Source organism: Pristiophorus japonicus, chromosome 10 (assembly GCF_044704955.1).
Source record: "Pristiophorus japonicus isolate sPriJap1 chromosome 10, sPriJap1.hap1, whole genome shotgun sequence".
In the NCBI taxonomy this organism is placed as follows: domain Eukaryota; kingdom Metazoa; phylum Chordata; class Chondrichthyes; family Pristiophoridae; genus Pristiophorus; species Pristiophorus japonicus.
Window position 1 is genome coordinate 88,775,993 of NC_091986.1, and position 20,122 is coordinate 88,796,114.

Here is a 20,122-nt window from a genome sequence, read left to right on the forward strand (position 1 = left end):
CATGTTTGGTGGCCCAGCATTGATTCGGACTTGGAGTCATGCGTGCATCAGTGCAACACTTGCTTGTAACTGAGCAATGCACCAAGGGAGGCTCCACTGAGTATGGTCCAAACCGTGGTCCAGGATCCACGTAGATTTTGCCGGCCCCTTTCTAGGAAATATGTTTTTAGTAGTAGTGGACGAATACTCCAAGTGGAATGAATGCGTAATCATGTCATCCAGCACGTCCACAGCCACCATTGAAAGCCTCCAGGCCATGTTCACCACCCATGGCTTGCCCGACGTCCTTGTCAGCGACAATGGACTGTGTTTCACCAGCTCGGAATTCAACGAGTTTATGACCCGCAATGGCATCAAGCATGTCAGGTGTGCTCCGTTTAAACCCACGTCTAACAGTCAAGCGGAGCGGGCAGTCCAAACAATCAAGCAGAGCATGAAATGCGTGACGGACGGTTCCCTGCAGACCCGCTTGCCTCGCATTTTGCTCAGTTACTGGACGCGACCCCACTCACTCACCGGGGTTCCCCCGGCAGAATTGTTAATGAAGGGAGTCCTCAAAACCAGGCTCTCCCTGGTCCATCCGGATCTTAATGATCACGTGGAAACCCGATGATACCAGCAGAACATGTACCACAATCGTACGGCTGTTTCATGTGACATTGATGTTAACGACCCTGTGTTTGTCCTGAATTACGGTCATGGTCCCAAATGGTTTGCTGGCACTGTTTTGGCCAAGGAAGGGAATAGGGTGTTTATAATCAAACTGGTAAATGGCCAAGCGTGCAGAAAGCATTTAGATCAGACCAAATTGTGATTTACTGACAACCAGGAATGACTTGAAGAGAACATCACTATCGATGATCCACCACCACACACCCAACCAGCAATAGACCTCGCTGTCAATCACGAGGATGAACCCACCGTTCCTGACAGTCTGGTCAGACCAGCCGCGGTGCAGAGCAGCAATGGTCCGGCCAACTCTCACATGCCAGGGTTTGAACTTAGACGATCAACCAGAGAGCGAAGGGCTCCGGATCGCCTCAACTTGTAAATAACTTGTATCGAAGACTTTGGGGGGAGTGATAAGTTCCTGCCTCCTGCTTGTGCATTCTATGCCAGTGGAACCAATGTCACTGGTTAGAAAATATGCCCTTTGGCATTGAATTTATAAGAACATGATAAAAACATAAGAATTCGGAGCAGGAGTAGGCCATTCGATCCCTTGAGCCTGCTCTGCCATTCATGTAAGATCATGACTGATCTTCTACCTCAACTCTACTTTCCTGCACTATCCCCATATACCTTGATCCCTTAATACACAAAAATCTATTGATCTCTGTCTTGAATACAGTCAATGACTGAGTATCCACAGCCCTCTGGAATAGAAAATTCCAAAAATTCACCTCTCTCTGAGTGAAGAAATTTCTCCTCATCTCAGTCCTAAATGGCCGACCCCTTATTCTGAGACCCCTGCTTCTAGACTCTCGAGCAAGGGGAAACATCCTTCCTGCATCTACCCTGACAAGCCCTGTAAGAATTTTGTATGTTTCAACGAGATCACCTCTCATTCTTCTAAACTCTAGAGAGTATAGGCCTAGTCAACTATGACAACAGCATCAACCTGCTTGAGGAGAAGAGAATTTCTTGCTCATAATCAAATCAGTCGGGAGCGGGAGGTTCAGGATCGAGGCCTATAAAAGGCCAGGAGCACCGGCAGTTGGGAGTGGCAGTCGGGAGCAAGGGGCTCGACAATCGAGGCCTATAAAAGGCCAGGTGCAGCGGCAGTCGGGAACGGCAGTTGGGAGTGGGACGTCGAGGATCGAGACCTGTAAAAGGCCAGGAGCAGCGGCAATTGGGAGCGGCAGTCAGGAGCGGGAGGTCGGTGCAAGGACAAAAGTAAACAAAGAAGTATTAAGAAATCGAAGTGTGACATCACAGCCAAGCGGGTAAGTGATTGGCTGGTGTATTGGTGAGCATTTAATCTTTTTCGTTTTCTTTTTCTTTTCTTATCAGTAGGTAACCTTTGGCATTGTTGTCAAATTAAGTTAATTTAAGGGTTCAGTCATGGCAGGAGAGCCCAGACCCCTGTCATGCTCCTCCTGTGCTATGTGGGAAGTCAGGGATGCTTCCAGTGTCTCTGACTACTATGTGTGCATGAAGTGTGTCCAGCTGCAGCTTCTGACAGACCGCATTGTGGCACTGGAGCTGCGCATGGATTCACTCTGGAGCATCCGCGATGCGGAGGATGTCATGAATTGCACGTTTACTGAGTTGGTCACACCGTAGGTAAAGGTTACACAGGCAGATAGGGAATGGGTGAACATCAGGCAGAGGAGTGGAAGGAAGGTAGTGCAGGGGTACCCTGCGATCATCTCCTTCCAAAAGAGATATACCTTTTTAGACACTGTTGGGGGAGGTGACTCATCAGTAGAAGACATCAGCAGCCAAGTTCATGGCACCATGGGTGGCTCTGCTGCACAGGAGGGCAGGAAACAGAGTGGGGGGGGGGGGCTATAGTGGTAGGGGATTCTATTGTAAGGGGAATAGATAGGCATTTCTGTGGCTGCAATCAAGGCTCCAGGATTGTATGTTGCCTCCCTGGTGCAAGGGTCAAGGATGTCTCGGAGCAGCTGCAAGTCATTTTGGAGGGGGAGGGTGAACAGCCAGTTGTCGTGGTGCATATAGGTAAAAACGGGATGAGGTCCTACAAGCTGAAGTTAGAGAGCAAGGAGTTAAATTAAAAAGTAGGACCTCAAAGGTAGTAATCTCAGGATTGCTACCAGTGCCACATGCTAGTCAAAGTAGAAATAGCAGGATAGTTAAGATGAATACGTGGCTTGAGGAATGGTGCAAGAAGGAGGGATTCAAATTCCTGGGACATTGGAACTGGCTCTGCAGGAGGTGGGACCAGTACAAACCGGACGGTCTGTACCTGGGCAGGACCGGAACCAGTGTCCTCGGGGGAGTGTTTGCTAGTGCTGTTGGGGTAGGTTTAAACTAATATGGCAGGGGGATGGGAATCTATGCAGGGAGACAGAGGGAAGTAAAATGGGGGCAGAAGCAAAAGGTAGGAAGGAGATAAGGAAAAGTGAAAGGCAGAGAAATCAAAGGTAAAAATCAAAAAGGGCCACATTACAACATAATTCTAAAAGGACAAAGAGTGTTAAATCCAAGGAAGAGGCATATAATTTGGCCAGAAAAAGCAGCAAACCTGAAGACTGGGAGAAATTTAGAATTCAGCAGAGGAGGACAAAGGGTTTAATTAAGAGGAGGAAAATAGAGTATGAGAGTAAACTTGCAGGGAACATAAAAACTGACTGCAAAAGCTTCTATAGATATGCAAAGAGAAAAAGATTAGTGAAGACAAATATAGGCCCCTTGCAGTCAGAATCAGATGAATTTAGAATGGAGAACAAAGAAATGGCAGACCAATTGAACAAATACTTTGGTTCTGTCTTCACTAAGCAAGACACAAATAACCTTCTGGAAATACTAGGGGACCGAGGGTCTAGCGAGAAGAAGGAACTGAAGGAAATCCTTATTAGTCAGGAAATTGTATTAGGGAAATTGATGGGATTTCATAGTCTATCTTCCCTTTCTTAATCATTTTTTTAGTCATTCTTTGTTTGCTTTTAAATGCTTCCCAATCTCTGTCCTCCCACTAGTTTTGGCCACTTTGTATGCCCTATGTTTGATGACAGAATAAAATATCATAATTGAATGCAAAATATTCATGTTGAGTCAATTATTAAGAAAAATAATATTTGAGAAAGATGTTTAAACCTATTTCACTTTAGTGCATGTTTCAGCACTTACACACTCACAGCAGGGAGTCTTGCTGAAAGGGAACCCAGGAGAGATAAGACCACGGTGCTAACGTCCTGATTCTTCTACTCCTGCTCACTATGAATGAGTTTCCCTACTGGAAGTGTAGCATCACGCAATTTATGTTTTTACTTTCAGTATGATCATAAAATAGATAAGAATGTAGAGGCCATTCAGCCCACTCCTGCTCATCCTTCTAGAAAGAACCTCCCGTTCCTCCAACAGAGTATCTAATTGTCCAAGGGACACAGGCTTGTAAAAAATAGAAACATAGAAAATAGGTGCAGGAGTAGGCCACTTGGCCCTTCGAGCCTGCACTACCATTCGATAAGATCATGGCTGATCATCCCCTCAGTACCCCTTTCCTGCTTTCTCTCCATACTGCTTAATCCCCTTAGCCGTAAGGGCCATATCTAACTCCTTCTTGAATATATCCAATGAACTGGCATCAACAGCTCTCTGCGGCAGGGAATTCCACAGGCTAACAACTCTCTGAGTGAAGAAGTTTCTCCTCATCTCAGTCCTAAATGGCCTACCTCTTATCCTAAGACTATGTCCCCTGGTTCTGGACTTCCCCAACATCGGGAACATTCTTCCCGCACCTAACCTGGCCAGTCCCGTCAGAATCTTATACGTTTCTATGAGATCCCCTCTCATCCTTCTCAACTCCAGTGAATAAAGGCCCAGTTGATCCAGTCTCTCCTCATATGTCAGCCCAGCTATCCCTGGAATCAGTCTGGTGAACCTTCGCTGCACTCCCTCAATAGCAAGAACATCCTTCCTCAGATTAGGAGACCAAAACTGAACACAATATTCCAGGTGAGGCCTCACTAAGGCCCTGTACAACTGCAGTAAGACCTCCCTGCTCCTATACTCAAATCCCCTAGCTATGAAGGCCAACATACCATTTGCCTTCTTCACTGCCTGCTGTACCTGTATGCCAACTTTCAATGACTGATAAACCATGACACCCAGGTCTCGTTGTACCTCCCCTTTTCCTAATCTGCCTCCATTCAGATAATATTCTGCCTTTGTGTTTTTGCCCACAAAATGGATAACCTCACATTTATCCACATTATACTGTATCTGCCATGCATTTGTCCACTCACCTAACCTGTCCAAGTCACCCTGCAGCCTCCTAGCGTCCTCCATCGCCACCCAGTTTAATGTCATCTGCAAACTTGGAGATATTACATACACTCAATTCCTTCATCTAAATCGTTAATGTATATTGTAAAGAGCTGGGGTCCCAGCACTGAGCCCTGCGGCACTCCACTAGTGACTGCCTGCCATTCTGAAAAGGACCCGTTTATCCCGACTCTCTGCTTCCTGTCTGCCAACCAGTTCTCTATCCACGTCAGTACATTATCCCCAATACCCTGTGCTTTGATTTTGCACACCAATCTCTTGTGCGGGACCTTGTCAAAAGCCTTTTGAAAGTCCAAATACATCACATCCACTGGTTCTCCCTTGTCCACTGTGCTGGTTACATTCTCAAAAAATTCCGGAAGGTTCGTCAAGCATGATTTCCCTTTCATAAATCCATGCTGACTTGGACCGATCCTGTCACTGCTTTCTAAATGCGCTGCTATTTCATCCTTAATGATTGATTCCAACATTTTATCCACTACTGATGTCGCTCTACAATGACCTGTTTTCTCTCTCCCTTCCTTTTTAAAAAGTGGTGTTACATTAGCTACTCTCCAGTCCATAGGAACTGATCCAGAGTCGATAGACTGTTGAAAAATGATCACCGATGCATCCACTATTTCTAGGGCCACTTCCTTAAATTCTCTGGGATGCAGACTATCAGGCCCCGGGGATTTATCGGCCTTCAATCCCATCAATGTCCCTAACACAATTTCCCGCCTAATAAGATATCCTTCAGTTCCTCCTTCTCACTAGACCCTCGATCCCCTAGTGCATTCCGAAGGTTATTTGTGTCTTCCTTTGTGAAGACAGAACCAAAGTATTTGTTCAATTGGTCTGCCATTTCTTTGTTCCCCATTATAAATTCACCTGAATCCGACTGCAAGGGACCTACATTTGTCTTCACTAATCTTTTTCTCTTTACATATTTATAGAAGCGTTTGCAGTCAGTTTTTATGTTCCCTGCAAGCTTCCTCTCGTACTCTATTTTCCCCCTCTTAATTAAACCCTTAGTCCTCTGCTGTTGAATTCTAAATTTCTCCCAGTCCTCAGGTTTGTTATTTTTTCTAGCCAATTTATATGCCTCTTCCTTGGTTTTAACACTATCCTTAATTTCCCTTATTAACCACGGTTGAGCCACCTTCCCCGTTTTAATTTTACTCCAGACAAGGATGTACAATTGCTGAAATTCATCCATGTGATCTTTAAATGTTTGGATGGATGTGGCGAACAACTGGTTCAGCCATTCACTGTCAGATCTGGCTGGACCACATAAAGCATTATCGGTCCTGCTCTCATCTACCAAAACTGCTCACTATTCCAGGATCATTCTGGAATGCAAGAATAACTCCTAGCTTCTTTTCTCTACTGAAAATCATCTTCTTAAACCCCTCTCTCCTTTCCCCTCCTCCCTCACCTCCAACAACAATTGCAAGGAACTCATGGTCTTCTTTGTCTCCAAGATTGAGACCATCCGATCAGCTGCCTCTGCCACTTCCCATCCTTCCCCTAGCCTACTGGGCAAATGTCCTCTAAGATTCCCCCCTGCCCTAGCCCTGAACTCGCATCTTTCTCCAGTTTCTCTCCGATCTCCCCTCATGACCTCTCTGAGCTCATCTTGTCCATGAGACTAACTTTCTGCTCTCTTGACCCTACTCCCACTATACGGCTGACCACCCAACTTCCTTTTCTGACTCCCATGTTACCTGATATTGTTAACGGTTCTCTCTCCTCAGGTACTGCCCCCTCTCCTTTGAATCTGCTGTCATCACCCTTCCTGAAAAAAAACAACCCTCGACCCCCTCCGTCCTTGCAAACTACCGTCCCATCTCCAATTTTCCTTACCTCTCCAAAGTCCTTGAACATATTGTCGACTCCCTAATCCGTGCACGTCTTTCCCACAGCTCCATGGTTGAAACCCTCCAAACAGGTTTCCGCCCTACCACAGTACCAAAACGACTCTTACCAAAGTCACAAATGACATCCTTTTTGACTGTGACAAAGGTAAACTATCTCTCCTCATCCTTCTTGACTTGTCTGCAGCCTTTGACAAGGTTGACCACTCCATCCTCCTTCAATGACTCTCCACCGTCAGTCAGCTGTGTGGGACTGCACTCGCCTGGTTCCATTCTTATCTATCTGATCGTAACCAGAGAATCACCTGCAATGGCTTCTCTTCTCACTCCCGCATCATTACCTCTGGTGTCCCCAAAGGATCATAATTGTCTCCCTCCTATTTCTCATCTACATGCTGCCCCTCAGCGCCATTATCCAAAAATACACTGTCAGTTTCCCCACATATGCTGACGATACTACCTCATCACCACTTCTCTCGGCCCCTCCACTGTCAAACTGCTTGCCCAACATCCAGTACTGAATGAACAGAAATTTCCCCCAACTAAATAACGGGAAGATTGAAGCCATTTTGTCTTCAGTCCCCATCAGAAACTCCATTCCCTAGTCATCGACTCCATCCCTCTCCCTAGCATCTGTCTGAGGCTGAATCAGACTGTTCACAACCTTGGTGTCATACTTGACCCTGAAATGAGCATTTGACCACACATCTGCAGCATAACTAAGGCCGCCTATTTCCACATCCGTAACATCACCCAACTGCCCCTGCCTCAACTCATCTGCTGCTGAAACCCTCATCCAGGCCTTTGTTACTTCTAGACTTGCCTATTGTAACGCACTCCTGGCCGGCCTCCATGTTCTATCCTACATGAACTTAAGGTCATCCAAAACTCTACTGCCCACATCCTAACTTGCACCTAGTTTTGCTCACCCATCATCCCTGTGCCCGCTGACCTACAATGGCTCCTGATTAAGCAATGCCTTGATTTTAAAATTCTGTTCTTGTTTTCAAATTCTTCCGTGGCCTCGGCCCTCCCTATCTCTGTAATCTCCTCTGGCCCCACAACCCCCCACCGAGATATCTGCGTTCCTCGAATTCTTCCCTCTTGAGCATCCCTGATTTTAATCACTCCATCATTGGTGGCCGTGCCTTCAGTTGCCAAGGCCCTAAGCCCTGGAATTCCCTCCCTGAACCTTTCCACCTCTCTACCTCTTTCATCCTTTAAGATACTCCTTACAACTTACCTCTTTGACCAAGCTTTTGGTCACCTGCCCTAATTTCTCCTTTTGTGGCTTGGTGTCAAATTTTGTTTTATATCGCTCATGTGAAATGCCTTGTGACATTAAAGGCTCTATATAAATACAATTTGTTGTTGTTATCTACTAAATAACCCCCAAGGTTGTGGCCTTCAATTCCCTATTTGGAAGTACATTCAAAGCATTAATTCCTCTGCATGAATAAAAAATCCCTGACATCTGTCCTTTCATCTTGTCCCACTGCAGTGGCATTTCTTGAAGTAGTGCTTTATCTTTTTCTATTACTATCTTTTACTATCTTATAGATTCCCACCTCAACACACATCCTTTCCAGACTGAAGGGCCCATGGGGGCTAATTCAATAACCCCCAAAAACAGACTTGAGGTTCGCGATGTGTGATTAATCTGCATCTGTTGCTTCCAATGCAGGCAGCATGCCAACTTCGTGCTGCCTGCAAATTAGCATGATTGTTGCCTGCAGCCAGCACTAACTGTGCTGATGAGTGGCTGCATGCCTCAGTAGGGGCCCAAATCTATGCCTGCAGTACTTAAAGCCAGTCTGCACCTGTTTATGCAAGAGAGTCTGAGCAGGAAGAAGACTGAATTATAGCGCAACAGAGAAGAAAGCGTGCTCCAAAGTTCTCTAAGGCTGCACTGAAGGCCTTGGTGGAGGAGGTGGAGAGGAGGAGAGAGGTCCGCTAACCACAGGGGGCCAAACTCTGCAAAGACAGTACGAGCAGATAGCAATTGTGGTCTATACCAGGAGTCAAGCCCCGAGGACTTGGATGCAATGCCACAAGAAGTTCAATGACCTCACACGGATGGCCAAGGTCAGTGAATGAATCTTCAAATGCCATATCCCACCATCTGCATCACTAGCCTCACACATTGATCAATGCACCACACCATCATCATTCACCTACCAACAATATCAATCACGACGCATACCTCATATTCATAGCTTCACCTCACCCTCACACACTTAGCACTGCTGTAAACCTCACACCCACATCTCACAACTTGCACACATTGCCAACTATTCAACCATGACAGGCACATAACCCAAACACATTGCACTACACTCACTGACACATTTTCTTCTCTTTTCAGGACAAGTTGTGCATAACTGGAGGAAGCAGGAGCTAACTGGTGGGGGACAGGCATGGCTGCATATCCTTACCCCAATGGAAGAGATGGTTGTCACCATCATTGGAGCGGCCATCGCTGAGGCTGTGGCCAGCGGTGGAGCTGAGACCATCGAAGTTGATGGTATCCTCATACCTAATCCTCCTTCTCGCATCCCACTTACCCCTCATCGCAAAATCTCTTCTAATTTACAAGTTGCCAATGGTGTAAGCAAGCACCTCTTGCTTTTCACCCCTCCCCTCACCACAACCATACCATTGTGCCTTCCTCCTTTCAGATACCCAGGAACTGCAGCCTGGCCAGGCAGTGGTGAAGCAGAAACACCATCGCTCGATTACACACTCGCAGTCACCAGCTCAGATACTGAAACTGTGCATTATTTAGAGGATCTGCACGTGATGAAACACTGGGCATGAATGGCTTGTAACCAGGGCATGGAACAAGCGTAGCACAGGTGCCAACTCGCCAAAGAGCGAGGTCGTACATGAATTCTGCTGCATAGGGTTCAGCTGTGCACTTTAATAGGGCAGGCTACAGAAGGCTGATGGGTATGCGCAATGAAATGTTTGATGCATTGGCAGGTCTGCCAGAAATCTTGTGTGCAATGTCAATGAGCATGGATGAGTCTGGCACCAACTTAGCACAGGGCTTTGGGCAGAGCTTGAAGCCCATCCTTTCCAGCATGGAAGTGGCAGACCCAACCATGATGCAGTGTCTGATGGCTGATGTCTCAGCTTCCATTGCAGCACAAGCAGAAGCCACCCAATGTCTGGGTGCTGCAGTGGAAGCTCAAACTTCTGTCATGCAAGGTCAGCTTGCTGCCATCTTGGCTGTGGATACCAGTGTTCAAAGGGGCTTGCAGGATGTCACAGCAGTCCAGCAATCTGTCCTCCAACAGATTACTAGGATTGCTGAGGCACTACCCGGGCGGAGTACCAGTGGCTCTGTGGAATGTGAACCTGCTATCCTCTCTCCAGATGGCAACATTTGCCCTGTCACTCCACCAGTGCCCTTGCTGTTGCCTGTCATCCAGCCAGGTCAGCCTCCTGCTGCCCATGCCGAGATGGTGCAGTCCGAAGCCTGGCCTTTTATGCCTAGAGATGCTTGAGGTCGTCCTCCAAGGCCATCTGCAGTCTCCCCTGCTGAAAGTCAGCAGCATTCCGCCAGCCTGGGGTAGCACTCCGTTGGAACACTTGGACAGCCAAAGGCACATGGAAGGCATTCACTAAAGGAATGCACAAGAATGATTAGTTGATGTTTGTATGCAATATGGCGTGGTTTGATTTATAAATTGGTTTGGATTGTTTATTTTGTGATGGCTTTTATTTTTCTATTGTGGGCAAGCGGATGTTGTGATGGTCAGTGACAGAGGGAAGGTAAGGTGTGGGACTGTTGCGGAATTGGGATTGCATTTACTGGTATCGCAGTCGGATACGTCGATCACGGACAGTTCAGTCAGAAAGGGGCTGTCTTGGTTTCCTCCTTCCTCCTCCTCCTGCTCCTCAGCTGGTCGCCATATAGCTGGTGGCAAGGGCTATGCCCTCATGATGATTTTGCAGCATGCAGCAGACCACCACTCTACCGAGTTCCACAGGGCTCCTCCAGACAGTGGAAGCATTGCTTCCGCATACCAATAGTCTGTTTGATGATATTTCATGCGACAGCATGTCTTTCATTGCATACTACCCACATATGCTTGGATTGCACAATGGAGACATGAGCTATGTTGATAATGGATAGCCCTTGTCACCAAGTAGCCACCCTCTGGTTTGTCGTCGTGGCTCAAATTCATATTGCAGAGCAGCCTGCCACAGAATGCCAGGATATGAGGCATTCACCTCATTGATTCACTAAGCTGGACTTTGAGGGAATGGGATTCATTTTGGTTGCATTACTTCTCTCAGAGTTTACATGCGGTGCCTCCAAAGCGACCTGCGGCAGTCAGTGCCATCCTGCACCATGGAGAAGCTTACAATCCTAACAAAGCCACGTGCTCACTCCACCTGCTGCCCTCTGGCCAGAGAGAATGAAATGTATTCAGCTCTTTTGGAATACAGACCTCAGTTATCTCCCTTATGTAACAGTGGATGGCAAACTGGGAGATGTGGCAAATACCTCCTGCTCCAGCCTGGAAGGAGCCAGATGCATAAAAGTACATGGCCACGGTCACTCTCACAGCCACTGGCAATGTGGTCCTCGCCCTGCTCTGAGGTTGCAGTTGTGGCTGCAGCAGGTGGGCAGTTTTCAGTGAGGACGTCCTAAGTGAATTGAGACATCTGACACACTGTTCCTTGCTGAGGTTCAGATAGGAGAATTGCTCCCTTAAGAGCCTGGGCAGATTAGGCCTCCTACTGAGAGCCCATCTCCTCCTCATCCTCCTCCTCCTCCTCCCTCTTCCAGCAGCTTGTTCTGCTCTGTGTCACCTCTGCCATGCTGTAGGCCAAGGGGAATGCCTACTACTGCATCCATGTCTGGGAGGAAGTGGTCTGTGCAGAATTCTTGAAGTCAGGACAAATTCCTCCCACACCATTCCCTGTAGACTTAAGCAACTTTAAAGAACTCTAGAAACCACCAAACACTTCTATAAATGCAGCTAGAGCCAATAGAAATCACTCAGCAACTCACTGTACGTAGTTGATGATCGCTGGTGGGGGGTCCTTCCTGCTGCTGAATGCATGTTAAGCTGTGCCTGTTTAAGAGAAAAAGTTGGCTGGAGCTTGGAGCTCCAAAATGGTGGTATTGACGTCAAATACGCATTGCACACAGACTGATGTCATGATCTGCCTGCTCTGCACACTTCCAGCAGATGTTCACTGCGTGCGAATGCCCTCACCAAGATCATGTGGGACTTAATCATGTTGCGGTCACTATTCATCTGAAATGCAAGGACCTTTGTTTCCTGTGTGGTATCTTGCCACTTATGAGGCCCAAGTTTGCCCAGGAGTTGCTCTCTTTTTTCTGGAGCAACTACATTTTTTTGGAGTATCTTAAAAATCGCAATTCTGCCCATTTAATTTGCTCCAGTGTAAATGAGTTAGTTAGGTTTTTTTTTAGTTTAGTTTTTTTTTCAAAAGGGGGAGTTACCAGCCACTTACACCTGTTTTGGCCATTTAAGCAAGTTTAGAAAGCTAAAAGTTACTCCAAACTAACTTAGGCCAGCGTATGTGGCCACTTGTGTCTGCACAGAAAAACCTTGCGGTGAGCTAAGAAATCAGCGCAGATAGCCAAAGATAGGCATGGTGGGGGTGAGGGGCAGGGGGGAAGTGAAGTGAAAGGACCTTGCAAAGTACTAAACACCTTCACAACAACTAATACAGATCTTGTACTGTAACTTTTGCATAATTTATACATTCCACTGTATAAAGCTTCATAAAATGTGTACTTTTTAATATCATTTATATCAGAAGTTGAATTTTGATGGTGCTGACTGCCTTTCTTGCTGCTCTTATCAGCAGGCAGTCTAGGGACAACTTTTCTAATTCGAGCAGCTTGTTCTTTTTCTAAATCATTTGAAGAAACTCTCCTCTTGCCTCTTGCCCCCCCCCACCCCGATCAAAACTCTTCGCCCCCCCCCCCCGATCAAAAGTCTCCATTCTCCAACCTGTTTCTTGTAGCCCTCAGAGTGGTTTGAGTCTTGAAATCTCCAAGGTCATCAGGTGTGAATTTAGGTAGTTAGGTTTAGGGGGCTATTTTACTGAGGAAAGTTTCACAGCCAATTTTTTTCCTCGTCCAACATCCCCAAATGTGAACACTTTTCCAACAGGGGCAGTGGTCGGGACTCAGGAGCTGGCAAAGTGTCGGGGGCTGAAGGAGCATCGCGGGAGGGATAGTTGGGACTCGGGACTCGGGAGCCAGAGGAGCATCGAGGGCCGGAGGAGCATCGGGGGAGGGGCAGGGGTTGGGACTCCGCAGCCAGAGGAGCATCGAGACCGGAGGGGGGAGGCCGGGAAGGCGATTGTCAGCCAGAGGGGAGGATCAGAGGCCTCAGGGAGAGAGTAATAGAGGTCTCGTGGGTGGAATCGGAGGTCTTGGGGTTGGAGGTCAGGGAAATTGGATGCCTCAGGGTGTCCGATCGTGGAGCATGTTTGAGGCAGTGAAGGCAGCGGCCGGCCTGTGCGGCAGGCCACTCGCCCGGGATAGGGGCAGCGAACATTGGGTCGTCCCTTCGGCCAGAGATAGGGGCGGTGAGCATCGGAACGCGCTGGGAGGGCGAGGAGCTACGGCGCATGTGCCCAGACTCCACTGCCCATGCGCACAGGTGCCGGCACTGTTTTCGGCCCCCGCACTGTGATTGCCACGCCATGCCAAGCCCTAGGACGGTCCACGGAGCGGGGAGAATAATGAGCAACAAAATTTCGGCGCCGTTTTAGGAGCAGAAAGTCGGTGCACCTCTGGTAAGTGCGCCGGAAAAAGGGGTTGGGGAAATTTGGGCCCATGGTTCCCAAGCTGAGATCTAAGCTGCCTCTCATGAGCTCCCTAATGCATTTGTTCATGAGTGTATATTTCCTTTAGAAACTCAAGTACTAAACCAAATAATTCACACCCAATTAATGTTAAAATACTGGAATATTTGTAAAATATCTTTGTTACATGATTATATGTCACATGGTTGTGTTGACTGTTATGTGTTATGTACACACTCATATTTTGCCTCTGGTGGTGAAACTAGACATTTTAAAATAGTTCACAGTAAAAGGAAACCGGAAAGTAAATGGGATAAATCTTCTGTGACTGTCAACATCTGGTGATATTACCAGTAACAGGAACAAAATAAATTGTAGAAAAAGTTGCTGAAAGATTGAAACTGTGTAAGATACTTGAACCTAGGCCTGGCCAGCCATCTGATCACCTGAATTGAGAATAGGATGGGAAAAAATGTCTTTTGTACTAATGTAGAATGATGTAGATGACAGGCAAAGTAATCAGTCAAACAATTGTGGGATTGCCATGAAAGGGGTTTCTTTAAATTCATGTTTGAATGTTGATCAAAGGGATTAAGTCTACAGATCCGAGGTAGTTCTTATGAAGAATATCAGATTTAAAAACAATTGTACCTCATACGTGTTTATATTTCTGCATTTTGTACAAGTTTTATTTTGATTCGGGAGAATGTTGGGCTAAGTTGATCAAGCAGCTGAAATGTTGCAAGTAAAGGTCGCATCGTGTTTCCTCTCTCAGACTTTGTTTCACTGCTGACTCATTTCATTTGAGAAACATGCCTTTCAAGTGTCTCCCTTTCAGTATTTGTGATACTCAGTTTATTTATCCCTGGTTCTCACCCACCAAACGTACACACAGACACACATTATATAATTGCTTATCGCTCCTCTTTCTTACATACCAGATTTCATTTTCAGTGTATTTGTTCTTTAACATGAAAGGCCACTGTGCTGCCACCACACTTAAAAAAAAATTAATCTCTATTCTGAACCAATTTTGTGAAATAAATCTTGTCAGCGAATTATTTCTTTGCAAAAAGCACAGGTATCTAACAATCTATTGATAAACAGGATCAAGCAATGCTTAGGACAGAAATACAGAATGTCCCAGAGCACTTTAATTAAGTACTTTTGAAGCATAGACCCTGTTGTATTGTAGGAAACACCATAGACAATTTGCACACAGCAAGATCCCACAAGCAGTGATGCAATAAATGGGCTGGTTGAGAGATAAATGTTGTTCAGGACATTGAGAGAAAGCCCCCACACTTCTTGGAATAGTGCGATGGCATCTTTTACGTCAACCTGAGAGGGCAAACGGGGCTTCAGTTTAATGTCTTATACAAAAGATGGCACCTCCAACATGCAGCACTCCCTCAGTACTGCATTGAAGTGTCAACCAGAATTATGTACTCAAGTCACCGGAATGTGAATTGAACTTACAGCCTTCTCTCTCACAGGAAAGAGTTCTTCCACTAGACATAACTGACACAATGGCCCCAACATTAATTGGGAGACACGTTGGGAGCAGGGTGGGGAATCTGATAATGCATGGGAAACCCGGAAGTAAGTTCAGTGTGTCTGTCAGTGACTTTTTAACTCAGCGACCTCGCTAGCATTTTGGATTTCCCACCCAATTTCCGGCAGCAGATGTGATATAGACCTGTGTGATGTGATTTCAACTCCAGTGCTTAAAGGAAAATCCAAAGATGCAAGTTGGAGGAATTAGAGTTGGCAGTAAGGGAAGGTGAAGTCTCACAATGGAGTCCAGACGTTCAAAGGCTGTGCCCTGCTTTATTGACATCTCCCTTGATGTGCTGCTGGGCACTGTGAGGAGTAGGAGGGAGATACTCTTTCCTAGCAATGGGAGGAAGAAGCATGCAACTGAAACCAAGAAGGCGTGGTTGGAGATGGCAGAGAAGGTCAGCAGCAGGAACGTAGTGCCAGACTCCTGGCTTCAGTGTAGGAAGCTGTTTAAAGCAGGTCAGGAAAAGTGAGTACAGTGGTACATTCGCTTACATCCTGCAGTGCGCATCACCGCAAGCCCTCACTCTGCCTTCTCCAACTCGGTCAAATGCTGCCTTGATGTCAAGGGCAGTCACTCACCTCTGGAGTTCAGCTCAACCTACTCCAGCACATCACTTCTCACATCCACTTACTTTGCTGGTGCATCCATCCTTCTCTTTCTATGTACTTCCTCACAACCCCATCTATCCATCCACTACTCACACTGCCTCTCATCCTTATGCAATGTTATGCCTCTCCTTATAGTCACTCTAAACAAATACACTCTATCCATCAGCTGAACACAAGCCATAACACTCACTCATAGGTCTGTTCTTTCTCTCCTTGCAGGGGAAGAAAGGACAGAACACCAGGAAGAGAGAGAGAACCAGAGGTGGCCCTTCACAGACTTCCCAACTGACAACTGGAGAGGAGGAGGCAATAAAAATGAGTGGAGCTTTGCCATCTTTTGTTGTCTGAGCTGTGGAGACAGGGAGCTCCCAGTTACCTGGTGACACAATTCATTAAAAGTCACCCACATGTCATTTAAAAAAATTATTCGTTTATGGGATATGAGCGTTGCTGGCAAGGCCGGCATCTATTGCCCATTCCTAATTTTCCTTGAGAAGATGGTGGTGAGCCGCCATCTTGAACTGCTGCAGTCCATGTGGTGAATGTACTCCCACAGTGCTGTTAGGGGGGGAATCCAGGATTTGGACCCGGCGATGATGAAGGAACAGCGATATATTTCCAAGTCAGGATGGTGTTTAACTTGGAGGGGAACTAGAAAGTAATGGTGCTCCCACTGCCCTTGTCCTTCCAGGTGGTAGAGATCGCGCGTTTGGGATGTGCTGCCGAAGAAGCCTTGGCAAGTTGCTGCAGTGCATCCTGTAGACACTGCAGCCACGGTGCACCAGTGGTAGAGGGAGTGAATGTTTAAGGTGGTGGATGGGGTGCCAAATCAAGCTGCTGCTTTGTCCTGGATGGTGTCGAGCTTCTTGAGCGTTGTCAGAACTGCACTCATCCAGACAAGTGGAGAGTATTCCATCACACTCCTGACTTGTGCCTTGTAGATGGTGGAAAGGCTTTGGGGAGTCGGGAGGTGAGACAGGACATACCTGGGCAGCTTTCCACAGTGTTGGATAGATGTCAGTGTTGTAGCTACCAGGCTCCCCACCCATCCTTTCCTTCAACCACTGTCTGTCCCACCTGTGACAGAGACTGTAATTCCTGTATTGGACTGTACAGCCACCTAAGAACTCACTTTTAGAGTGGGAGCAAGTCTTCCTCGATTTTGAAGGACTGCCTATGATGGATAGAGCTGTACTGGAACAGCTTAGTTAGAGGCACAGCTAGTTTTGGAGCACAAATCTTCAGCACAACAACTGGAATGTTGTCAGGACCCATAGCCTCTGCTGTAGCCAGTGCGCTCAGCTGCTTCTTGATATCACGTGAAGTTAATCGAATTGGCTGAAGACTAGATTCTGTGATGGTGGGGATCTCAGGCTGATATGGATCATCCACTCGGTACTTCTGGCTGAACATGGTTGCAAACACTTCAGCCTTGTCTTTTGCACTCATGAGCTGGACTCCACCATCATTGAGGATGGGGATATTCATGGAGCCTCCTCCTCCACTTAGTTGTTTAATGTTCCACCAGCATTCACAACTGGATGTGGCAGGACTGCAGGGCTTTGATCTGATCCATTTATTGTGGGATTGCTTAGCTCTGTCTATAGCATGCTGCTTCCCCTGTTTAGCATGCATGTAGTCCTGTGTTGCAGCTTCCCCAGGTTGGCACCTCATTTCAGAAATGCCTGGTGCTGCTCCCGGCATGCTCATCTGCACTCCTCATTGAATCAGGGTTGGTCCCCTGGCCTGATGGTGATGGTAGAGTGAGGGATATGCCGGGCCATGAGATTACAGATTGTGGTGGAATACAATTCTGCTGTTAACCTGCTGTGCATCATGGATGCCCAGTTTTGAGCTATTAGTTCTATTCTGAATCTATCCCATTTAGCACAATGGAAGTGCCACACAACATGATGGAGGGTGTCCTCAGAGTGAAGATGGGACTTTGTCTCCACAATGACTGTGTGGTGGTCACTGCTACCAATGCTGTCATGGACAGATGCAGCTGCGACAGGCAGATTGTGAGGATGAGGTCAAACTTTTTCATTTGTGTTGGTTGTCTCACCACCTGCCACATACCCAGTCTGGCAGCTATGTCCTTCAGGACGCAACCAGCTCGGTCAGCAGTGGTGCTACCAGGCCACTCTGTGATGGACATTGAAGTCCCCCACCCAGAGTACATTCTGTGCCCTTGCTATTCTTAGTACTTCTTCCAAGTGGTGTTCAACATGGAGGAGTACTGATTTAGCCGCTGAGGGAGGGCAGCAGGTGGTAATCGTCAGGAGGTTTCCTTGCCCATGCTTGACCTGACGCCATGAGACTTCATGGGGTCTGGAGTCTAGGGGCCACTCCCTCCCAATGTATACCACTATGCCGCCACCTCGGGTGGGTCTGTCCTGCTGGTGGGACAGGACATACCCAGGAATGGTGATGGAGGAGTCTGGGGCATTGGCAGCAAGGTATCATTCTGTAAGTATGACTATGTCAGGTTGTTCCTTGAATAATTTGTGGGACAGCTCTCCCCATTTTGGCATGAGTCCCCAGATGTTAGTGAGGAGGACTTTGCAAGGTCGACTGGACTGGCTGTGCCTTTGCCATGTCCGGTGTCCATGCTGAGGCGTGTCCGTAGCTGGTGCTGAGGTGGATGCTGGGTGATCCGTCCAGTTCTATTCTGATTATTGTTTTTGTAACGGTTTTGTACAACTGTGTGGCTTGCAGACCATTTCAGAGGGCTGTTAAGAGTCAACCACATTGCTGTGGGTCTGGAGTCACATATAGGTCAGCTCAGGTAAGGACAGTAGATTTCCTTCCCTAAAGAACATTAATGAACTAGATGGGATTTTACGACAATCCGATAGCTTCACGGTCAGCATTACTGATACTAGCTTTTTATTCCAGATTTATTTAATTAACTGAATTTATACGGCACAGAGAGCGAAATATGATCATCTTCATAATGATAACTTGCAACATATTCTTACTTTGCTAGTACTTTTTCATGTCTTTTATCTCTGACAGGGCTTCATGCATTAGAAGTCGATGGAGGTGACCGACGACGAATCCTCAGAGGAGCTGAGTCCTTCTGAGGGTGCACTGTCACAGGTCTCATGCAGACCATGCACCAGCTCAGATACTTGCACCTTGGTGGGACCAATAAGGCAGATAGTTGGGTTTTCACCTGGAGACTCTCACTTCACAAGTGAGCAGGAGCAGGTGGTGGTGACAGGGACAGCAGCGGAGAGTCCGCGTCGGAGGGCACAGCCCTCTCCAAGCTCTGCTCAGCTGGACACAGATGCTGTAACCTGGGGGCCGCCAATGAAAAGGAGAATCATTGAGCAGCAGCAGATATTATGTGATGCAGTGACAGACCTTCAAAGTAGACTCACCACGATTACAGATTGAATGGAGGAGTCCTTCACAAGCATGAGTGGGTTGCTGTCACAGCCCACTGAGATAATTGTTCTTCCATGGATGGAGTGGCCAGCTCTGTGGAACATCAAACACTCCAATCAACTGAGCCCATGCTCGTCTTGACCACAGTTGTGCAGACTTTGGATGCCAACATATCTGCCACCTTAAATAGGATGACAGATACCTTAGCCTTGGCCTTACAGAGTCACACTGATTTGCAACAAAGTATTCTCTGGCACAGTGGTAGCAGTGAAGAGCGACTGGACCATGAGAGGGATGATGGCTAAACGGGACATGAAAGTGTTGTGAGAGTGACTGCTCTTGACATCAAGGCAGTATTTGACTGAGTGTTCCATCAAATAGTCCTAGTAAAATTGAAGTCAATGGGAATCACACTCAGCACAAAGGATGATGGTTGTGGTTGTTGGTCAATCATCTGAGCCCCAGGTCATTGCTGCAGGAGTTTCTTAGAACAGTGTCCTCGGCCCAAACATCTTCAGCTGCTTCATCAATGACCTTCCCTCCATTATAAGGTCAGAAGTGGGGATGTGCACTGATGATTGCACAATGTTCAGTTCCATTTGCAACTCCTCAAAAAATGAAGCAGCCCATGTCTGCATGCAGTAAGACCTGGACGACATTCAGGCTTGGGCTGATATGTGGCAAGTAACATTCGCACCACAAAAGTGCCAGACAATAACTATCTCCAACAAGTGGGTGTCTAACCACCACCCCTTGACATTTAACGGCATTACCATTGCCGAATCCCCCACCATCAACATCCTGGGGGTCACCATTGACCAGAAACTTAACTGGACTAGCCACATAAGTACTGTGGCTACAAGTGCGGGTCAGAGGCTGGGTATTTTGCAACGAGTGTCAAAGCCTTTCCACCATCTACAAGG